The sequence below is a fragment of the Malania oleifera genome, chromosome 5, assembly GCF_029873635.1.
Source record: "Malania oleifera isolate guangnan ecotype guangnan chromosome 5, ASM2987363v1, whole genome shotgun sequence".
Classification (NCBI taxonomy): domain Eukaryota; kingdom Viridiplantae; phylum Streptophyta; class Magnoliopsida; order Santalales; family Ximeniaceae; genus Malania; species Malania oleifera.
This window is the reverse complement of record NC_080421.1, coordinates 33,564,352-33,585,499: the sequence shown is the minus strand read 5'-3', so window position 1 is coordinate 33,585,499 and position 21,148 is coordinate 33,564,352.

Sequence of the window (21,148 nt, the reverse complement as noted above, 5' to 3'; positions counted from 1 at the left end):
AAAATTCCCACGTTAATTGACTGAAGGTCGACCAAAGTCTATTTTTTCCCCAAATTTGACCCTAAATTATTTCTAAACCTTTTGTATGATTTTAGTCTTTTAGGAAAAAAGTTTTGGATAAAATGTGCTAGTCCCTAGGGTCTATCTACAGTCGATTTGAGCATTCATCCATATCATGCAAATGCATGCATTATTACAGACCAAAAATAAAAAATTTAATGCAATACAATTACAACACAAATGTCTTCGTCTTTTGCTCTTTCTTCATAGGATACGCCAAGCTGTGAGTATGCTTTAAGTCCCTTCTTGGCTTCCATTTTTTGGTATCTTATGTTCGTATTGAAATGAAAACCTGTTCACACACTAAATGCACACATAAGATACTAGTGGTTTGTCAGCATCAAAACATGGTTTGGACTGAAAACGCCAACGACTTTAATTTTGCGAATAAATCTCATATTTTTAGTCCTTTTCTCATTTCTCAATTCTAAGTTTAAGCCTTCTATTTGGTTTTCATTAAACAACTTACTACAGTAATTTCACTATCTTTCTTTTATGTCTTCATCCTTAACCAAGACAATATCATCATCACTTTTTATACTTTTTACATTTCCTAAGTCCTTATTATTTGTTTCTCTACCATTAGCAAGTTCAAATATATCTCTTTCTCCTTCTTATATCTAATATATCATACTAACCATTAAATTATTAGTGTATAACTTCACTAAATGATAAAGCAAATGATTTTGTAATGATTATGTTTGATGTCTCATTAATGCTTTATGTCAAAACCGTCACTAATAGTTTCGTCACTAAAAACTAAAAAATATCGCAAGAAAACATTTTTCGTGCAGAAATTATCCCGGAAAAATATTAGCTACGATTTCTGCGATATTAGTGACGAATTTAATCTGTCACTAAAAAGACTCTTATTAGTGACGATTAAATAATCGTCACTACTATTATTTAAAAAAAAAAAAAATTTATTTCACAATATTAGTGACAAATTTGAAGATTCGTCACTATTAGCCCCTTATTAGTAACGGATTTGGGAATCGTCAGTAATACTTATTTTATTTAAAAAAATAAAAAAATTTATTTTAACAATATTAGTGATGAATTTGAAGATTCGTCACTATTAGCCCTTATTAATGACAGATTTGGGAACCGTCACTAATATTTCTTTTATTTTAAAAAATAAAAAAAATTTATTTTACAATATTAGTGACAGACATTAAGATTTGTCACTATTAGCCCTTTATTAGTGACGGATTTGAGAACCATCAATAATACTTCTTTTATTTAAAAAAAATAAAAAAAATTATTTTGACAATATTAGTGACGAATTTGAAGATTCATCACTATTATTGGTGACGGATTTGGGAATTGTCACTAATACTTCTTTTACTTAAAAAAAAATGAAAAAAATTTATTTCACAATATTAGTGACAAACTTGAAGATTCATCACTATTAACCCCTTATTAGTGACAGGTTTGGGAACTGTCACTAATACTTCTTTTTATTTAAAAAAAATAGAATTTTTTTTTGATAATATTAGTGACGAATTTGAAGAATCGTCACTATTAGCCGGTTATTAGTGACGGATTTAGGATTCATCACTACTAATTTTTTATTTAAAAAATATGAAAATTATTTATTAAACACTATTAGTGTCAGTTTTAAAAAATCGTCACTAATAGTCTTGCATTGAAAAACCCACGCGGGTTCCCCCAATCTCTCTCCATTCCTTCCAATCCTCTCTCTCTCTCTCTCTCTCTCTCTCTCTCTCTCTCTCTCTCTCTCTCTCTCTTTCTTTGTCACCGCTGCTGATGTTTCAGATCCGTCCTCATCGCCTTCGCTGAGGAGATCAACCGCCGGAAGCCTTTAAGGTATGTTTACTTCTCTCAATCTCTCTGGTCTCTCTCTCTCTCTCTCTCTCTCTCTCTCTCTCTCTCTCTTCATCTCTCTTTGTTGCCGCCACTGCTGACGCTCCGGATCCCCCCGTCGCCTTTGCCGAGGAGATCAACTGCCGAAAGCCTTCAAGCCTTCAAGGTATGTTTCTTAATTTTTTTTTTAAGAAAATGTTCTATTAATATATATATATATATTTATTTATTTATTTATGTAATGTGCCAAACAACAGAAAGACTGCTGCCGATAAATGTGAAAATGTTCGATTCATGAATTTTGTTTTTAATTTTCTTGACAATCAAAAAAAAAAAAAAATTTTATATTTTCCTTTCTTTTATTATTTCTAAATTCTAGAGAGTTGTGGCTTTGGTCAAGCCTTTCGCCAATTTGGTGCCACTTGAAAGGATTCGAAGAGCTCATCTAGGTTGAGATTTTTTGGTGAAAAAAAATAAAAAATAACTAAAAATATTTTCTAAGTTCCAAGTGGCTAGAAAATCTTGGGCAGTTACAATGAGTCTCTATGACTATGAACAACTCCAACACTTGAGGAACCAAAAAAATAAGAAACCAGCACTTGACCTTGTCCCAAAATTCCCTTCTAGTTGCTAGGGCCCCATATAGAATTTGGAAAATATTAAGAAACATCAAGGAAACTTTAAAGCAAATCCACCTTTTTTTCATGTCTATTTGTCAAGAAAAATGAAAAAAAAAAAATTGGAGCAACTAAACGATTAATTATTTTAGTTTACACAAAATTAACATTTTATTTTTCGTAATTTGTAATCATATAAAAATGAGTTTTTAATTTTAATAGTATTTAATATTAAGAAAAAATATAATGAAAAATGAGTTTCCTTTCTTTTCCCAAATGAAACCCTAAATCCAAATAGATCCTAAGGGAACCCGACTAACATGCACATTGGGTAACTTGGAGAGTGGTCAAGTGGGCGGATAAGTTTGACTATGAAGCAATTTCGACCTAGAGGTTGTTTTAGCACTTGCTCAAAGATAATGCTCCCTTATCCGAGTTGGAGAATAATGAAGTTGCATTTTTCCTAGATCAAGTTCTTGATTTTTTTTTCTTTGTTGTTGTTGTTGCATTCATTTGAAATTACCCAAAAATTTCAACAAGGATGGCACTACATATCCTACTCAAACCTCATTTTAAGATGCTAATATCCCAAGTTGACAAAACAAAATCTTCAATGCTAGGTGGCATTTGATCACTAATGTGTATAAAATAAATTATTTCCCTCCCTTTGTGAATCCTACACAAACCTCATCCTAAGATGCTGATATTCGAAGTTGATAAAGAACCTTCAATGCTATTTGGAATTTGTTATTATTTTGTTAGCCATATACATGCAGCGGAAGCACACAATCACACACGAATCAATCAACAACCACCAATGGTCTCCTAACCCTCTTCATCTCCCTTATCTCCCCTTTACTTGGTTTCCCACAGGAAATAAACAACTTGTTTAGGTTGTGTATTTGGGCTTTCTCTGGATGATCTTCATGCCATATCTTATATCTTTCCCCATCAAAGCTTATGTGGTGTTGTCTCTCCTATATATATATAATTAATGTTATCAGCCAAAAAGGGAGAAAAAAGAAAGGAAAAATGAAAAGGAACATTATCATCATTTCGTGGCTAAGAATGCATAGCCATGATTAATTGCTTGGACATTTTTTCTTTTGCTGTATTTTATTACCTAGAAAATGGAATTGTCGTCTTAGATTGAACTGATTTTCTTTGGTTTAGAAGTCCATGTGCAAGTTTGCATGTTTGTAATAATTATTAGAGTTGCTAGCTGGTGGCTGGAAAAACTGAGCACACTTGGGTAAGAATAAACTGGTTATAAACAAAAATTTTAGTTGGATGTATCCGAATCCAATATTTTCTCGTAATGTTATTGTTAAGTATGCTCCTCTGAAATTTTTTTTATTTTCAACATAAATCTTAGAGTTTCGTTTTCCCTAGCCAATGCCTTCGTGAATGAAGCCTTGGGAGGCCTCAAAGCACGACCACTCGCCACGATGCTCTGCCAAGTGGCAGAGGGTCCAAGACCCGCCAAGGGGAGAGTCTTCTTCTTGGGGTCGAGTGGCCTTGAGTGAGCACGAACAAATTTCGGATGAGACGAGAGCACCAAGGGTGACTCTTGAGGATGTGCGTTTGCCCCTGACACGTTCTGTTGCGCCACCTATTAGAAAGCAGTCCCCAAATGTTACCCGAGGGCTTACAGAGGACATGCCCGCTCATCCGGTGCTGTTTCGTACGATTAGGCTGACCATGCCACATGATTTTGCTGCAGGGCCTCTAGCGGATATTCCTGACGAGCTGGTGCCATACTGTATCCTCAGGCCACACAAACCACCACCCTCCCCTATAACCCTTGAATTGCATTGTCTTCTTAAGGAAATGGCACGGGACCGAGATGCCGCTAGAGCAGTAGCCGGGACAACTTTCTAGGCCAGTTCTAATTTTGATTCCGATTCTTACTTTGATTAGGATAGACTAGATGCTTGGGATCTTTTGTTGCACTTTCTATTTTGCTTATGTATTGTGCTCATGTATCATTTGCTTTTATTTTATTGTATTTTATTTTATTTTTTTCCCTGTATTCTGTTTTACCATGTTTTTGAATGACTGTACGCGTGTTTCAATGTTTCTATCTACATTGTATTATTTATGAAATTAATGAAAATACATGGTGCTTTTGGTTTCATCCAGTATTTTGCGCTTCACTATATCATTACGTTTTTTTGGTTATAGTGTATTTTCTTGGACTGGTGGGAAACGCAAACGTTTGAGATTGTGCACGGTTAGAAAATCTTCAAAACAACAATGTATAAAAGACCAGTGAAAAGACAAGAATTAAAAGCCATGTGAAGTAAAATGCCAAATTAATTACTATCATTTCATGTGTTCATTGAAGTTTAAACCCGTTCAAGAATGGTTATTATACATTCTTGCCTAATCGTACATGTGAGACAAAACAATTGTTAAAATTCAATTAATTATTAGTCATACTATGTAGACTAATAATCAATTTAATATGTTAATTATTTGTTTCATTTACGATTAGTGATGTTTGTATTTCAACCATTCTTGAATTTTTCAATGTGGACAGTTTAGGAAGTTGTATTTACATTATTTCGAGGGCGTCTCTACTTATGTTCTCTGGGTGCATAGTGGGGTGTCATGAGAATTTGTTAGTGATGGAAAATTAGTAACATTTTCACTTTCCCCATCTCATGTACTTGGAGAGCCATGTAGAGATGTTGGCAAAATTTTTAATGACTATGACGAAGGAATTTGAGTAATTGATTGTAATGTAAATGCAACATTTCTGAATGGGATAGGATCTGTACCCTTTAGACGGAAGGTTGTTGATTTTAGGATTCATGATGCATGCGTCATAAACATTATGAGAATGTAATCAACACCATTTACTTGAATATGTTATATGATAATTAATGAACATGGATAAGAGTTGGATGAACACTCGGGGTAGGTTTTTGCTAAAATACGTGAAAGGGGTACATGATTTCATAGAGTTCGCGCGTCCTCGTGCAAACAAAACTAGTAGAATAAGGTGTCCTTGCAAGAAATTTCAAAACATAACATTCAAACACATTAATTTAATCCATTCACATTTATTATATTTTGGAATGGAGAAAATGTACACTACATGGGTGTTCCATAGTGAAGATTACCCATTTCAGAGTGATGACGACGACGATGAAGATGAGGGGGAAAATATAATAGGTGGTGATACACGTTCGGAAGGGTTAATCGAAATGTTAGGTGACTTGCAAAGGGGGATTAGAGTGGACACGAACGATGTTGGTGTGGGGCGTATTGGTGATGGATCTACTTCTGAAACTACCATACCTTGCAATCTTAGTACGTTAAATTGACTCAGTAAACCATTTGCTAATCTCGTGAGGGATGCATAGGTGTCCCTATATCTAAACTGTATAAAGTTCTCAAAGTTAGAGTTCCTAACAAGGTTGCTTCATGCAAGGACAATGAATGGGTTATCTCAGAGCACATTCAACATGCATTTAATCGTCATTAAGGCGGCACTTTGTGATGGTGAAACACTTCTGAAGTCCTTTTATGAGGCGAAGACATACATGTGTGAATTGGGTGGAGTGTAGGTCTTAGTTAAACTCCAATATATGCATGTAGGTATGATTGTGCACTCTTTTATGGTGAACATGAAAATGCGAATGAGTGCCTAGAATATGGTGAACCGAGGTATAAAACTAATCAAAAGAAGGGTAAAAAGATCACCCAAAATGTTTTGTGATATTGTCCATTAATCCCGTGACTGCAACGATTGTATATGTGAAAAAAGACTGCTGCAGATATGAGATGGCATCAAGAGAAACATCTTCAATATGGAAACACCTTAGCCATCCAGTGGACTCTGAAGCTTGGGCCGATTTTGATAAAATGCATCCGTGGTTTGCTAGTGATCCTCGCAACATTAGACTAGGCCTTACTTCAGATGGGTTCAATCATTTTAGTAACATGAACAACCCATATAGCATGTGGCTAGTTATGATGATGCCATACAGTATGCCACAATGGCGATGTATGAAAGAACCCTTGATTTATATGTCTCTGAAACAGGGGTTGAGTACTGTAGTGAAGAGGAAAACACTTTAGAAAGTGAGGATGATATCGATATTGAGGACGTATAGGGGGTAAGCATGTTATGTTGTCACCATGTATTTGACATGTGTACATAATAAAAATATATTTATTATGCATCCATCTAATATTCGTACTTCTTATATTTACTTGTTTAATATTTTGCAGACATGACACTAGGAGGTTGTCGTGGTCGACTTCCTTCCAGGCTTTCGACTACATCATTGCGTGAGGATGATCCGAAATCCCTGAGACTGGCGGAGCACGTTGGTCATGATGCAGCGCCATCATTGTTTGAGCCATTGGGACCTCGGCCAGACATGGAGACCACAACTAGGAATGAAACGTAGGGTGAGTTGCCCACCATGACGAGCAGCGTTGGTAAGGTTACAATTAATTTATTTAGATTTAAGCTATTGATGATTATTCACGTGTATGATTAAAATATTGTTCTTAATTTAAATCTTCTTTTAGCATCGACATCCATGATGAGGTTAGGCTATGGTGTAGTGAAGAACACAGTGCTTAAAAAGCACCAAGAGAGGACGAGGTAGCGGATTCGGATCGACATTCCTCCAGGCTTCATGGCCCCTCTTGATGATTGGTGCCCAGCGTGGACACGGGAGCTCGACATTATATGCCAAAAGCATGCTCCAGTCACCGCCTTTAGTTGGCCGTCGGTGATTGAAGCGCAGCGCATGATTCTTTACATATGCATCTTGGTAAGTAATGCCAGACCTTTTTTTTTTTTTACTTTTAATATACTAGCCAAACAATGGTCTAACATTGTAACTGTATTACCTATGTAGGAGGAGTTCGATATGGGCATTCTCCACATAGACTATGTGAAGAGGGCGGTGGATGTGCAATAAATTTAAGACCTATCGTGCCAAAATGTGCGAACATTTTTGGGCGATGGGAGTTCAAGAAGAAGCACACCCATACGATAAGATATCCCACGAGGATTAGGAGGTGGTGCATCACCATTTCCGCAACCCACACTATCAGGTGATGTGTTTGTATTATAATAACTACCTTTCACATTGACGTGGCTCATAAAAAGTCATTACATTTTTTGTTGTAGGCTATAAGTGAAAAAAAATGTTGCGAACTGCAGCAAACTCCTTATGACGCATTGCGGTGGGTCGAGGTTATTCGTAAATAATTGAAGGGTAATTGCTATATATAAAACTATCTGACCATTACCTGAATTAATATTAATGATATTTTATATGATAATGTAGCGTGATCCCGAGACTGACGCAGAGGAGTTGCTTTTGGATCTTTATCAGAGAACACACCAAAGGCAATCAAGGGAGTGGTGCGACGGTGCACAGGGCAAACATGTAAGTCAAAGAAAATATTTACTTTATACTTTGATTCAAAACGTCGAAGTTGTATTCTTATTTCTTCCTTTTCCTTTTTATCATTTTCATGAATGAAAATAGGCAAAGATGGTCGAGTTGAGGGATGTACCTGTTTCAGAGGGGAGTCAGCAAATAACAGATTACTAGATAATTGCTTAGGTGCTTGGGGAATGAGCGGGGGGCTGGATAAAAGGTATTGGAAGTGGATACATCACCCCAACAACATCATCTTCTATGGGTGCGGCATCTTGCGCTGAGATGGAACGAGCCCATTGAGATGCTGAGTCTTGGGGGAGATGATTCAGCAGATGCATACGATGGAAATGGGAACTAGCAATTGAAACACATAGTTCTAACATCATAGTGGAGAACTAGATTTTGAAAGACAAGGTGTCCAATGTTGAAGCCAGGCTCGTAGCAATTCTGAACAGGCAAGCGCAGTTCGAACAAATGATGTGCCAATCTCGACCAGATGATGCAGGTGGCTCCTCTCATTAGAAGGTATGTAAAACGTAGTTTAAATCGCATGCTGGTAGTTCTGTTACTTGTTTAATTCTATTCATATCCTAAATTGGGAATTGTTGGGAGATACTGGAACTGTATTGCTTATGCTGTTAAGACTTGATTTATCTTTTCTGTAATTTCATATATGCATAGACAGACCCTAGGTTGTGTACAACTGTTGCTGGCCTAGCTAAACCTAGGAAGAACTTTTGTGACTTGAAAGTTTGTGAAATGTTCTATTTACAGACGGCATGCTACCAAAAATGAGTTAAATTCCAATGCTTTCTTAACCTCCTCCCAAATAAATGTTCCAAACACTATAGCTTACAAGTAATATAGGAGCCTCCCAACTCCTTAACTGAAAACTCGCAGCTTAAGACCTAATTAGGGAAACAAAGATCAAAGGCATGCATAAAATCTAGTCAAAATAAAGATCTTTATGTATGTATGTGAAAGTTAAGGTGTAGTCCCAAGAGGAGGAGGGGGTGAATTGGGTTATTAAAATTTTCTTATAATTCTTTTTATGAATTCTTAACCTCTTGTTAATTTGGCAATCACACAACCAAACCTTAGTTTGTCCAATCAATCCACAAACACATTTAGACACAACACAAGTAATCAAAACTCAAACAATCAACTAATCAATCAATAACTAAAGTAATCAACCACTTAATCAAAATATAATATTCAGCTCTTTGGCAAATCTCAGCTTTTTGCAAGAACTCAAGGTGATCATATCTTTATATTATCGCTGCTTATGGTGCTATTTCCTAGAGAGGAGGTCAAGGCATCGGTGGAGTTTGTGGTGGGGGGTGATGTTGGTTGCAACACCAGAGAACATACTTTCAAAGTAAGGCAAGGCAAGGCATTTCATGGAGTATTGGAAACGAATGGCACAAATTATGGCTAGTTCAAAAGGAGTAAGATCAAATGAATAAGTTTCAAAATGAGAGATCATGTACGAAATGAAAGAGTTAGGAATATACATGTAATTAGAAGCAATATTTCAAATACTATAAGGGCTTATATTGGCATTATGAAAGTTTTCAGTCGAGTACTACCATGCATGAAAACTTGTTTTGCTAGTTAAAAGGAGTTTAATATATGCTAGGAGGACTATAAACAAGTGCACATGAATAATAGAACAATTGTTTATAGGTTTTCATTTTCATTGACATTGACATTCAAGTTGCCAGAATCTTACTCTCTTACCTACAAAGCAATATTATCATACATACATTCATACACATGCATGCATATAATGTAGTGACCTGAAGAATAATAGTATTTAAATAATAATGAGGGAGAGAAATGGAAACAAAAATAGAAGGAGGCAGTAGGCTTCGTCGACGAACGCAACATTGCATTTTGGAGAATATAATTTCAAGGAATTTCCAGGCTTTGTCGACGAATACAAGGATTCGTCGATGAAGGACTTCAAGACCTCGTCGATGAGAACATATCAAGAGTAGGATTTGGGCTACTCTGAATTTTGTCGACGAAGGGTAAGGTTCGTCGAAGAATTTACTGGAAGACTTGTCGATGAGGTGACATGTCTCGTCGATGAATCTAGCCCTATAAATAGTGCAAACTCAGATTTTTTATTCAATATCAGTGCTTCTCTCTCTCTCCTCTCTCTCTCCTACGGTCTTTCTCCCTTCTCTCTTCGATTTTGGCCCCGCCAGTCGCCGGATCGACTATCTGAAGCCACCACAACATTCCTGGGAAAGTTCTCTTCAAGTTTGCTGGGACAGATCGTTGGTGGGATCGAGTTGAATTTCATCCCAAATTCAGGGTAAGACATTTTAGTCAAATTTTGGCCTTTTGACAGTTATAGGAAATGATGTAGGCAAAGAAATATTTATATTTTGTTATGAAAAATGTTGTTGTCAGGGTGAAGTGTATGAGGCCCTGCGGGTGTTAGGCCAGTATACCATAGGGGCTTTTTAGTAATCAGGTAAGGGAAATATGTTATGCTAGGCAAAGTTAGCATGATTTTCAGTATAGTAAATATATTTTTATCAGATTATTGTTCACAGCAAAAATTTACACAGTTTATCAAGTATGTTAAATATGTTTTAAAAAGCACTGTGTGGCTTAAGAATATAGATATAGTACAGAAATATGTTTTACAGTATTTTCCTGTGTTATGTTTTACAGAATATACAGACAGTGGCTATGTTTTATAGTAATTAAAGAATACCATGATTATACAGTTGATACAGATACATTTTACAATACCATGACATATAGTTTTACAATTTATTACAGAAACACAGTTGATATAGATACAGTTTTTCTACAGCGTCATGGTTTATACAGTCATTACAGAATCATGGTAAAACAGATAGATATATATATAGAGATGTATTATATAGTATCAGACCCTGTTGGACCATACAGTTTACAAAGTACAGTACCGTAGCTACATACAGTTTATAAAGTGCAATCACCTATTCAGATAATATGTGGTATAAAGGTCGATCGCATAGAGCCCACGAGTGGACAGACTCCCCATTAGATATGGGTTGAGGAGGGCTGATCAGACTATGAAGTATAAGGATTTATTCCTAGTTGGCCAGTTAGGATAAATCCCACCTACGGGCCGCACAACCCTATCATGAGGGGTTAAATCATGACACATAGTTATCTATAGTGAAATTTACAGTTATTATTATGTTTATACAGTTTTACAGAGAAAAAAAAATACATATATTAGCAGTATTTTGAATAGAAACCTAAAGTACAGAAATGATAAGCAACAGGTAAAAGATGAAGATTATATTACTGGTATCATGCTTTATAGATTCAGTGATACATGACTATATAGTAATAGATTTTCACAGTATTGTAGCTCATTTGTCACACACTAGCAATAACATATTTTGTCTTACTGAGCTTTGGCTCATCCCAGTGTTAAATTATTTTTCAAGTGAGCCAGTTGGGCGAGTGGACCAGGCTCGCAGATAGAGGGGTCACAGTACTGCCTTGTTAGAGAAAGTGAGTATATTTTTGGGAGTATTGTTGTATAGCCCTCACCAGTTGGGGATATTTGGGAAACAGTCATATATGTATATTTTGGAATACCTGTTAGCGCTCTGGTATTATATATAATTATATATGGATATGTTTATTTGATTTATGCTTCTTACTGCTTAGGTTGATGATTGGGTTCAATCCGGTGTGGTATCAGAGCATGCTAAATGTGATAGTATATATATATAAACCCAGTTAAATAGCAGGTCGTTACATATAATCCATGCATAAGCACTTCTGCACATACTCCCCAGCACTGACACACTCTTGCACACACTAGCACACACCCCTTATGTGTTACCCTTCTTTTGGAATAGAGAACATGGGGGATATCTTTAGTTGTTGTTTCCTTATTAAAGAAAGCTACTTCTTTTAAATTCAAAAAAACAAGCATTAGAGCCCACTTTATTTCTAGATTCATTACATAACATAAACAAAAAACCCAATTCTCATTTCTCATAGACCATAATGTTCTTTCTTGCTTTTTTGGTTGGGTGGCTCCACCCAAATATCTAATTCTACTTTATCCACTTAAGAATAGAACCTCCATAGAGCCACACCTTTTTCTTTTATTTTTCGCTTCCATCCAACCTTGAAATCTTATGTTGTGAAATGGGTAAATGGTGATTGTCAAGCTAATAATGATATCCTACCTCCGATCCTTGGTACAATCCCATTACACATAGGGCTGCAAACGAGTTGAGCGAAACCAAGCTTCAACATGTTCAAGCTTGACTCGGAAAAAAAAAAAAAAAAAAAAGAAGAGAGATAGACTTGAGCTTGGGCTTGAATTGAATTGAGTTACAAAAATTAGGCTCAATCTTAGCTTGAAATTCATATTAGTGGCTTGAGCTTAGCTCAAGCTCATCTCAATTTCAAAATGAAGTAAAAACCAAATTAAACCAAGTCCAAACTGGTTTATAAAACTTAAATTGAAAACCAATAATTTAAAAGTATAAATTATATGCTTGTCCATGAATGTGCTTAAGGGTACAATCCTCGTTGGTTTGCATGGAAGCAAACCTATAAAGAAGGGCAAGATGCCTACAATTTTTAGATAGATGGAGGTCTAAGGCGTGTCTTTTATAAGCAGTGGAGGATTGTGCTTTCAGCTTTCAAATAGATTTTGAATTTCTTGGTGAGTTTTATTTGCTAAACCATATATTTATAGGCTCTTAAAAGTATTTTCGTGTTACCCAAGATTACTTGGAGTGTTTCCCAAATTTTCATAAAATTTGGAGCACAAGAAACCTTAATTTGAATTTTAAAATTTTTTTAAAATTTTTTCGTCAATAGTGTTCAGTAGACTGAAGTGTCGGGTTTAGTCTTCTGAAGTACTTTAAAACATTGAAAAATTTATTCTGATACAGGGACAGACGACTGGGCTGAAGGGTTCAGTCTTCCAAGGGTATACTGCCTCTTCTGTATTCCAACAGGAAATACTTTAGCAGATTGAACTTATTCTTCAGTCTTCTAAAGAAATTTTTTAGCAGATTGAAATTAAACTTTAGTCTTCTGAGGCAATTCTTTAGTCTTCTGGAATTGCACCTCAGTCGTCTGGGTAGTCAATTTTCTGATTTTTCAGTTTAGTTTTCAAAAGTTCTTTACTCTCTTGCTTTTTGAGTTCTCATAAAACATTTTCTGAGTTTTGAAATAAGGTTTCTAAATTCGTAAATACCCCTAAAGAAGCCACGTAAACCATTACCAACATCACATTTTATTTTTTCATGAAACTATAGTCTGATATAGATTGTTTGTGGGAAGCATAGACAAATTACATTATTTAATGCTGATTAATTGAAGATCTTGTGCACTCATAAAATTCATTAATTACTGGTTGGATTATTGTGAACTGTTTAGTGTAAACACTCAAGTTTCGAACATATCTCTATGGAAAATGTCCTATTTACAAGGGAAATGCTGCTAAAATTTCTTAAAACTGATAAAACTTAACCATTTAAAATAGTATCATTTTTTTTTAACTTTGTCCGAATGTCCGATTATTTTTCTATGAAATCATTGATACTTACATTACGTATATGGTCAAAAATCGTATACTAATTTTTTTTTTTTATAATTCTTAATTTGTAGGGTTTGCGGCTGTCACACCATTAACATGATGCCCTGCACTACAAAAGGACGCAACTTTTGATTTTTTTTTTTGTATTTTTTTTTGTTATTTGAACATATGTGATTCATGTATAAAACATTTAGAATTTGTATAATGTATTTGTATTTGATTTTGAATTAGAATTTTTAATAATTTATGAATCTTTTTAATAATTATGGTTTAATGTTATCTATGTAAAAATGTAATTACAGATTTTCATAGAAATTATTGATTTTAAAAAATATTAATTTTAAATTATTAGTGACGGTTTCTATAGATATTAGTAAAGGATCAAAACCGTCACTAATACTATACTATTAATGACGAATATTGATCCTTCACTAAAGGCCAAGTATTAGTGATGATTTTGATCCTTCACTAAAGCCCAACTATTAGTAACAAATTTAAAACCGTCGTTAATACTACACTATTAGTGATGAATTATGATCCTTCACTAAAGACTAATAAGTATTAGTGACGGTTTTGATCATTCACTAATACTCTACTATTAGTGGCGGTTTTAGGATTCGTCAGTAATAGCAGAGTATTAGTGATGATTTTGATCCTTCACTAATACTATACTATTAGTGACGGTTTTGAAATTCGTCACTAATACCCTACTATTAGTGACGAATTTGTGCCGAACCAATATAGAATTTATAGTGAAGGTATTGGGGTTTTAGTGATGGTTATAATCCGTCATTAATATTACATTATTAGTGACGGTTTCAAAATTCGTCACTAATAATTAGTAGTAATGACAGATATAACAACTAATTTAAAATCGTCACTAATACCTATAAATTCGTCACTAATACTATTAGTGACAGTTTTGTGATTATTAGTGACAATTTTGATCCTTCACTGATAACCTTATTTTTTGTAGTGTGTTAAAGACTTATTAGCTACTTAATTGATATTATTATACAAATTTGATAATGAAAATGATTTCATATTATAGAATACATAAATTATTAAGCTCATTATTAATTTAAAATTTAAAATTAATAATTTATAAATAAATTGTGCCATTTAACTAGATAAAACTTGAATAAATTACACCAAAATATTAAAAAATTATATTTAACTATATATAAGAATATTCATCTTCAATAATAGAGTCCTATCACAATTTTTATATTATTTTTAGAACATATATTTTTAACTTGTGCACGGGCTTTCTAATAATATATATTAAAAAAACACTAAGGGTCAATTTGAATCGAGGATTTTACTTGAAAAACAAAAAGGAAAGAAAAATAAGGAGGAAACTCATTTTTCGACGTTATATTTTTCTTTTATATTAAGGGTCTGTTTCGATCAAGAATACTTGGGAAAAGGAAAGGAAAAGGAAATAAGGAGAAAACTCATTTTCTCTTATATTTTCTTTCTCCATTAAATATTATCAAAAACAAAAGTTTGTTTTGATATGATTAAAAATAAAGAGAAACTAAAGATTAATGATGTGTAAAATTGAAATTTTGCTTATAGATTTGGTATTTTTTTTTATAAAAAAATATCTCATTTTTCTTCGTAACCAAACATGAAAATGTAGGCTGCTTAATATTTTCATTTTCTTTCTCCAATATTTTCTAACTTCCAAACTGATCGAGCCTAAATTCTATCGAAAATGAAACTTTATTTTTACAAGATTAAAAATTAAGAAAAATTAAATATTAATGATGCGTGAAATCATAGTTTTGTTAATGAATCTAGCATATTTTTCATTTTCTTTCTTACTTTTCTCAGACAACCAAACATGAAAACGGAGACTCCTTAATACTTTTCTTTCCTCTCTCTAATATTTTTTGAGTTCCAACACGGCCTAAGACAAAGTTATCATCATCGCATGGACGTGTCGAACTAGGTGGCCCTCAAAATTTGAAGGCCCCTTGATTAATTAATAGATTTATGGGAAAAGATAATAAAATATAAAGCAGCATGCAATTATAATATAAGAATAATACAAGCATTAAAGAAACCCCATATGAAATTCAACGGGGCACAGTGATTAATGATGTTCTAGCTACTCCATCTATGGGGCAGTTAACTGTAATTGTACTTAGGTGCAGCGAAAAAATACCTAGTGAAATGGGACCTTATAAATGCCAACAGCCAACTCCAAACTAGATTTGCATTTATATATACGTACGTATATTATGGCGCCTCCGTCAGCTTGCTTAATTGCTCGACTTTGATGTTGCCTCCCCAACTCCATTGACATGACTGCGTCCACTTGCTTTTTTCGTTTGCAGACTCACATTGCAGATTGTTAGGATAGGAATATAACTAAACACTAACTACCCTGATTTAAAAAATATATTGAAGTTATTAGGCTTTGACATCAACTATGTAAATGCCGACAAAATCATCATTTACTTACTTTTTTCAATATTTGATAAATTTTTAATAATTTTCTAATGAAAAAGATTATGAAAAGTAGGAGTCCGCCCTGAACTGACATACGTAGGATTTACCACTTTATCACTAGGTTTACTTCCGAAAGAGCACATACATAGACATTCAACTGCACTTGCTAGGACCGGGGGGAAATATGCATGCATCGACAATGACTTGACCCAAAAATTTAAATTGGGTCCAATCATACAAGTGAAAATTTCAATACAATGAACCTAAAAAGTGTTATTATATTTGTTCAATACAACTCCATCCCTGCATAAGGGAATGGACGCCCTGGACAAATTGACAATTTCACCAAAGAAGAAAAAATTGAGTGGTTATGAATCAAACACACCAATTAAGGGATTGGGAGGTTGTGAGGGGTTTTAGGAATTGAATATGCCAATTGAATGGCGCATGACAAAACTTTCCTCATGAACATCATGATTCAACGTGTCACAAAACTTTCCTCATGAACATCATGATTCAACGTGTCACACTGTATAATAGGCGACAAAGTCCCATGACCTTAACCTAATCTATTAGATCGTTTTCAATACTTCGAGATTCTAAGTGCGTAGATGAGGACCTCTAACACAATTCAATAATAACAGTTTCTTTTTCTCCTCTTTTTTAGTTGAGTGGTTTCTTTTTGCTCTTTTAGGAAAAAAAATGAAGTAATAAATAAATAAAATGTCGACACCCCAATTTTAACCAGGCTATCCCAAGGAAACCCAACGAAACAGGAGTTAACTTTGAACCTCGAATGACCCCAAGTTTTGGAATTAAGATCTAAATCCTTCAATCGAGTCCTTCTAATTTCATTCAAGTCTCTTAAAAGTCAAAAATATGGTTTTGAGTTGAGTCTTGTAAATGTCCAGTCCAAGTCTTAGGTTTTTAAGTCAATTGTTAGGATTTGTTTATGGTAATTTTAATTAATTCTTTTTAGTTGCAAAATTAATCTTGGTTGTTGTATGGGACCTTGAAGATCCAAAATTAACCCCCCCTATTTTTTTAAGTATTAGGGTTTGAGTCTTAAAGAATCCGAGGGTTGATCCCTTATGGGTCGAGTACCGCTAGTGTAAGTTGATGTCAAAACCATTCTCCCTTAGTCAAGCCCAGTAGCTTTCAAATTCACTGAAGGCTAGGCTTTAGGATCCCCTGATGTTGATTGTTCTAGGAAATAAGTTCCTTTTTCTCTAGTCTTAATTCAAATTTTAAAAAACCAAAGTTAGTTTAGAGTCTCCATGGTGATAGGATATGATCTTTTAATGTTAGAGTCATTATTCTTCTTAACAAGTCTAGGTCTCATCCTCTAAGCTTTAATTTTAATTTCGAAATCCGAAACTTGGTTTAGTTAATTGAGTCTTTTGGAGTTTCCATGAGTCAGGTAAGGTTCAAATTCGGGGTTAAGCTTGCACAATCTTAACCTATTTTTGAAATTGGGTCTTAATTTTAAAAACTAGTTTTATTTGGAAGTTGAAGTCATATTCTGTTTTGTTTGGTCCAAATGGGTCAAAATTGGTCAAAATCACATTTAGTGCCCCTCAAGCAAGGAAGTCAAAATTGGTCAACTTTTTAGATTCAGAATTGAAAAGTCACATGCACTTTATTAAGGGGGTGAGGGGGTACATGCAGAAGTTACAAATATTGTAAGGGGGATTCAAGTGTCACCAGCATGTTACAAAATTAGGGAGTAGGGATACATTAGCATGCCAAGTACAGAAAAAAAAAATGAAAAAAAAATACAAAAATACAAAAACATAAACAAAAAGTTGCCAGGCCCTCCAATCTGGGTTTGCCAAATGGAAGCCCCAAAAGCCCGCCATTCTCCCACTGCCACCTTGCACTACTCTAGTCACCTGCGCATAAAGGATAAAAAGAATGAAATCAGTTAACAGTAGGCAAGAAAAATGCAAATATAAAATGAAATAAAAGACACCAAGTTCTCCTATCCCAATATGCCATATGGAGGCACCCCAAAATGCCCGCCATCCCTGTGATGCCACCTAGATCACTCCAATTTACCTGTGTCCAAGAGAATGAGAATTGGTTAGCCAAGAAATCCGCAAAATTAGAAAAAAGGGATCAGACGTGCGGGAAATTATCCCCTGACACAAGTCGTTGGTGGGGAATTGCTGAGGAAATTGGCGCCAAAGGCCACCCCAAACTCCATATAAATAGGGAGTCTCACACTGTAGCTTGACACTGCTGAGAGCGTAAGAATACTCTGCAAAAATTAGAATAGAGAGGAAAAATCAGAGAGTCCTGCAATAATTGAGAAGAAAATAAATTAGGAGGAGAGGGGGAGGTTCCGCCCATTTAAAGAGGCAGAGGACCAAACAAGAGATTTAGACCAACCAGGTGAGCGCAGACAGACCTAAAGAATTAGAAAAGAAGGCTGGAGGAGAAAAAGGAGAAGGTGCATTTGTGAGTGCAGGAACTCCCTTTTCTCGGGTCTTAGAACCAGAGCTTAGACCCCAAACCGAACTCGGGTTCGAGTCACTGCATCCAAACTTAACCCATGTCCGTTTATAGTTCGCACCCGAACTCGGATCCGGATTCCCCAGGCCTTAAAGTCTCAACCTAGCCTATTTTAAAACCTCAATGGACTTGACCCATTTTAAAAAACCCGAGATGGGCTCTGTTTCTAAAAGTCTCAGTGGGATGGCCCATTTTAAAATTCATGTGGGCTCTGCTTTTAAACTCGATAGGCCCTATTTTAAAATCCGGATTGGGCCGACCCATTTCTTAGAAACCCAACAGACCTTGTCAACTTTAACTAAGCCCACTAGCCCAATTTTAAAATAAGCCCACATTTTTCAAATTTAACCTAAAGCCCATTTTTTTTCAAAATAAACCTGAAGCCCAGTTTTCAAGATAAACTAGAAGCCCATTTTTCTAAATAGCTCACCCCAAGCCCTTTCTTCTTCTTCTTCTTCTTCTTCTTCTTCTTCTTCTTCTTCTTCTTCTTCTTCTTTTTAAGAAAATCAAAGCCAACCCATTTTCAAAACTTTGAACCTGACCCAATTTAAAGCCAAACCAGCCCGATTTCAAGTTCTAACCTCAACCCATTTTGAAATCTAACCTCGGCCCGTTTTTAAATTTAGAACCATGCCCATTCCAGAGTTACCCCTCAGTCCTCACGTGACAACCCACACATGACTAGGTCCACCTGAACCCAACGAGCCTGCCCCGGGCTAAACCAATTTCCCGAGTCTTGGGTGGACTCGTGTGAGTCAACTTTGTTACCCAACTCACTGGGTTGAGATGATTCTGCTCGTCTTCAACCCGAGACTTGCAGGAAACCCTAGGATCATTTCCCAAAACACTGAGTATAACATTCAGCATTCAAAAGGTACAACCAGGTTTTGATTATCCAAACACACACCTCGCCAATAAATTTTAGAACAAAAGAAAAAAAAAAACAACAAATAAAAACAAAAATTGAAGGGGAAGAGCACTTAGCTTGCGATCATTTTTGTTGGGGCAAGATCTCCTCTAAAGCCTTCCTACAAGAAGTAATGTAGGACATAGGGTTAGTATTTTTTTTGGAAGACGAAGGGAATATGATCAATAAAATGAGTGCAGAGTTTGGTTTGGAGAGGATTGGAAAGAGGAATTAGGGTTGCCATCCGTGCAGAAGGTTTTGAGGATTGAGGGTTTACCAGGTAGATCAGAGAGGTTTTCATAAATGAGGGTTGATGAAGCCATGAGGTTTCATATGCTAGAGTGGAGATGAGAATGTTTGATTCGCAAGAAAGAGTTGCAGAAAGAACGATTGAGAGAAGAGATGAGAGAGAGAGAGAGAGAGAGAGAGAGAGAGAGAGAGAGAGAGCGAGAGAGAGATGAGAGAGAGAGAGAGAGAGAGAGAGAGATTTTTTGGGGAAAAGGAGAATGAAAATGAGGTAGGGGAAAAAATTTGGGGTTTAAGTATCTAAGGTCTTGGGACCGTAGGATGAGGACACGTGGTGCCCTATCTTTCATCCGATCAAAAGGCCACGTGTCGCTCCCAAAGCTTCCTGATTTGCGCTTTTTGTAAACGCCCCAGATGGAGCCACATCATCAGTCCATGCACACACAATAAACCACTTTCCGTTTTCAATGACTTCGCACGGTCCAGATTTAGCTATCTCAACAATCCGCGCGTGCCTCACCTCTACCATCGGATCACGCCCCCCACCCATGGCCAAGATTAATCCATGTCAAAAGTATTCATAAGGGTCAGCGCATCCTTGTTCGTGTAACGACATGCGTCAGCTCCATTTCACGAGCATTTAATGCTCGCGGCGAATGCTTCTCGAGATAGGCGTGTCCTTTGCACACGCTCTGGTTCCCTCCACTTGCCGATTGACACCTAGTAGGCGCGTTGCCCTCACCATCGATGCGAGTAGATGCTTCTCCACTTGGACGTCTGATCATTGCCCTGTGTCAACAACCCGGACCAGAGGCATTGAATGCTGGCAATGCTTTCACCACTCGCCAAGCGACACGTGGTGCCCCTGTCTCTTCTACCCCATTAATGCCTAGCACCCTTCTACGCCAACTATCCAATCCACATCGCCACGAATGGCCAAGATTACACCCAGCTGGACGCCTCCTTGAGTGCCTCTGCGGATCCCCCTGCTCACGACACGTGTTTCCTCGTCCCCAAGCATTTAACGCCCCCCCTCGCCATCCATTCGATCTCTCTACGTTTCAACAGTTCAAATGAAACCATGTCAGGAGCAATAATGAGGACCTGCGAGCTTCCTCCAGTCACGGGCGGCCACGTGGCAGTTGGCCCCGACTAGGCCTTAAGTCGGTCTCCCTCAAACCTATCAAAGTTTGATCGGTCCCCCCCTAAACCAGATTACATCGGTTCTTCTTATTTTCTCTAATTTTTAATATATACATATATATATATATATATATATATATTTCAAATAATTCCTTTTTAAATGAACAAAATTCATAAAAATACATAAAAATCAAGAAAAATTCCCAAAAAAATTCAAAAATTGATCCATACTTGAGAATTTTGAAGGAAGATATAATAAAGCCCAAGAAAAGTTTCCAAAATGCTTTTCAAAGTTAAAAAGATGCTTTTGCATCCGAAAATCTCACAAAATTTCCAAAAGATATGTTTCTTTTGCAAAATTCTAGAAAAACTC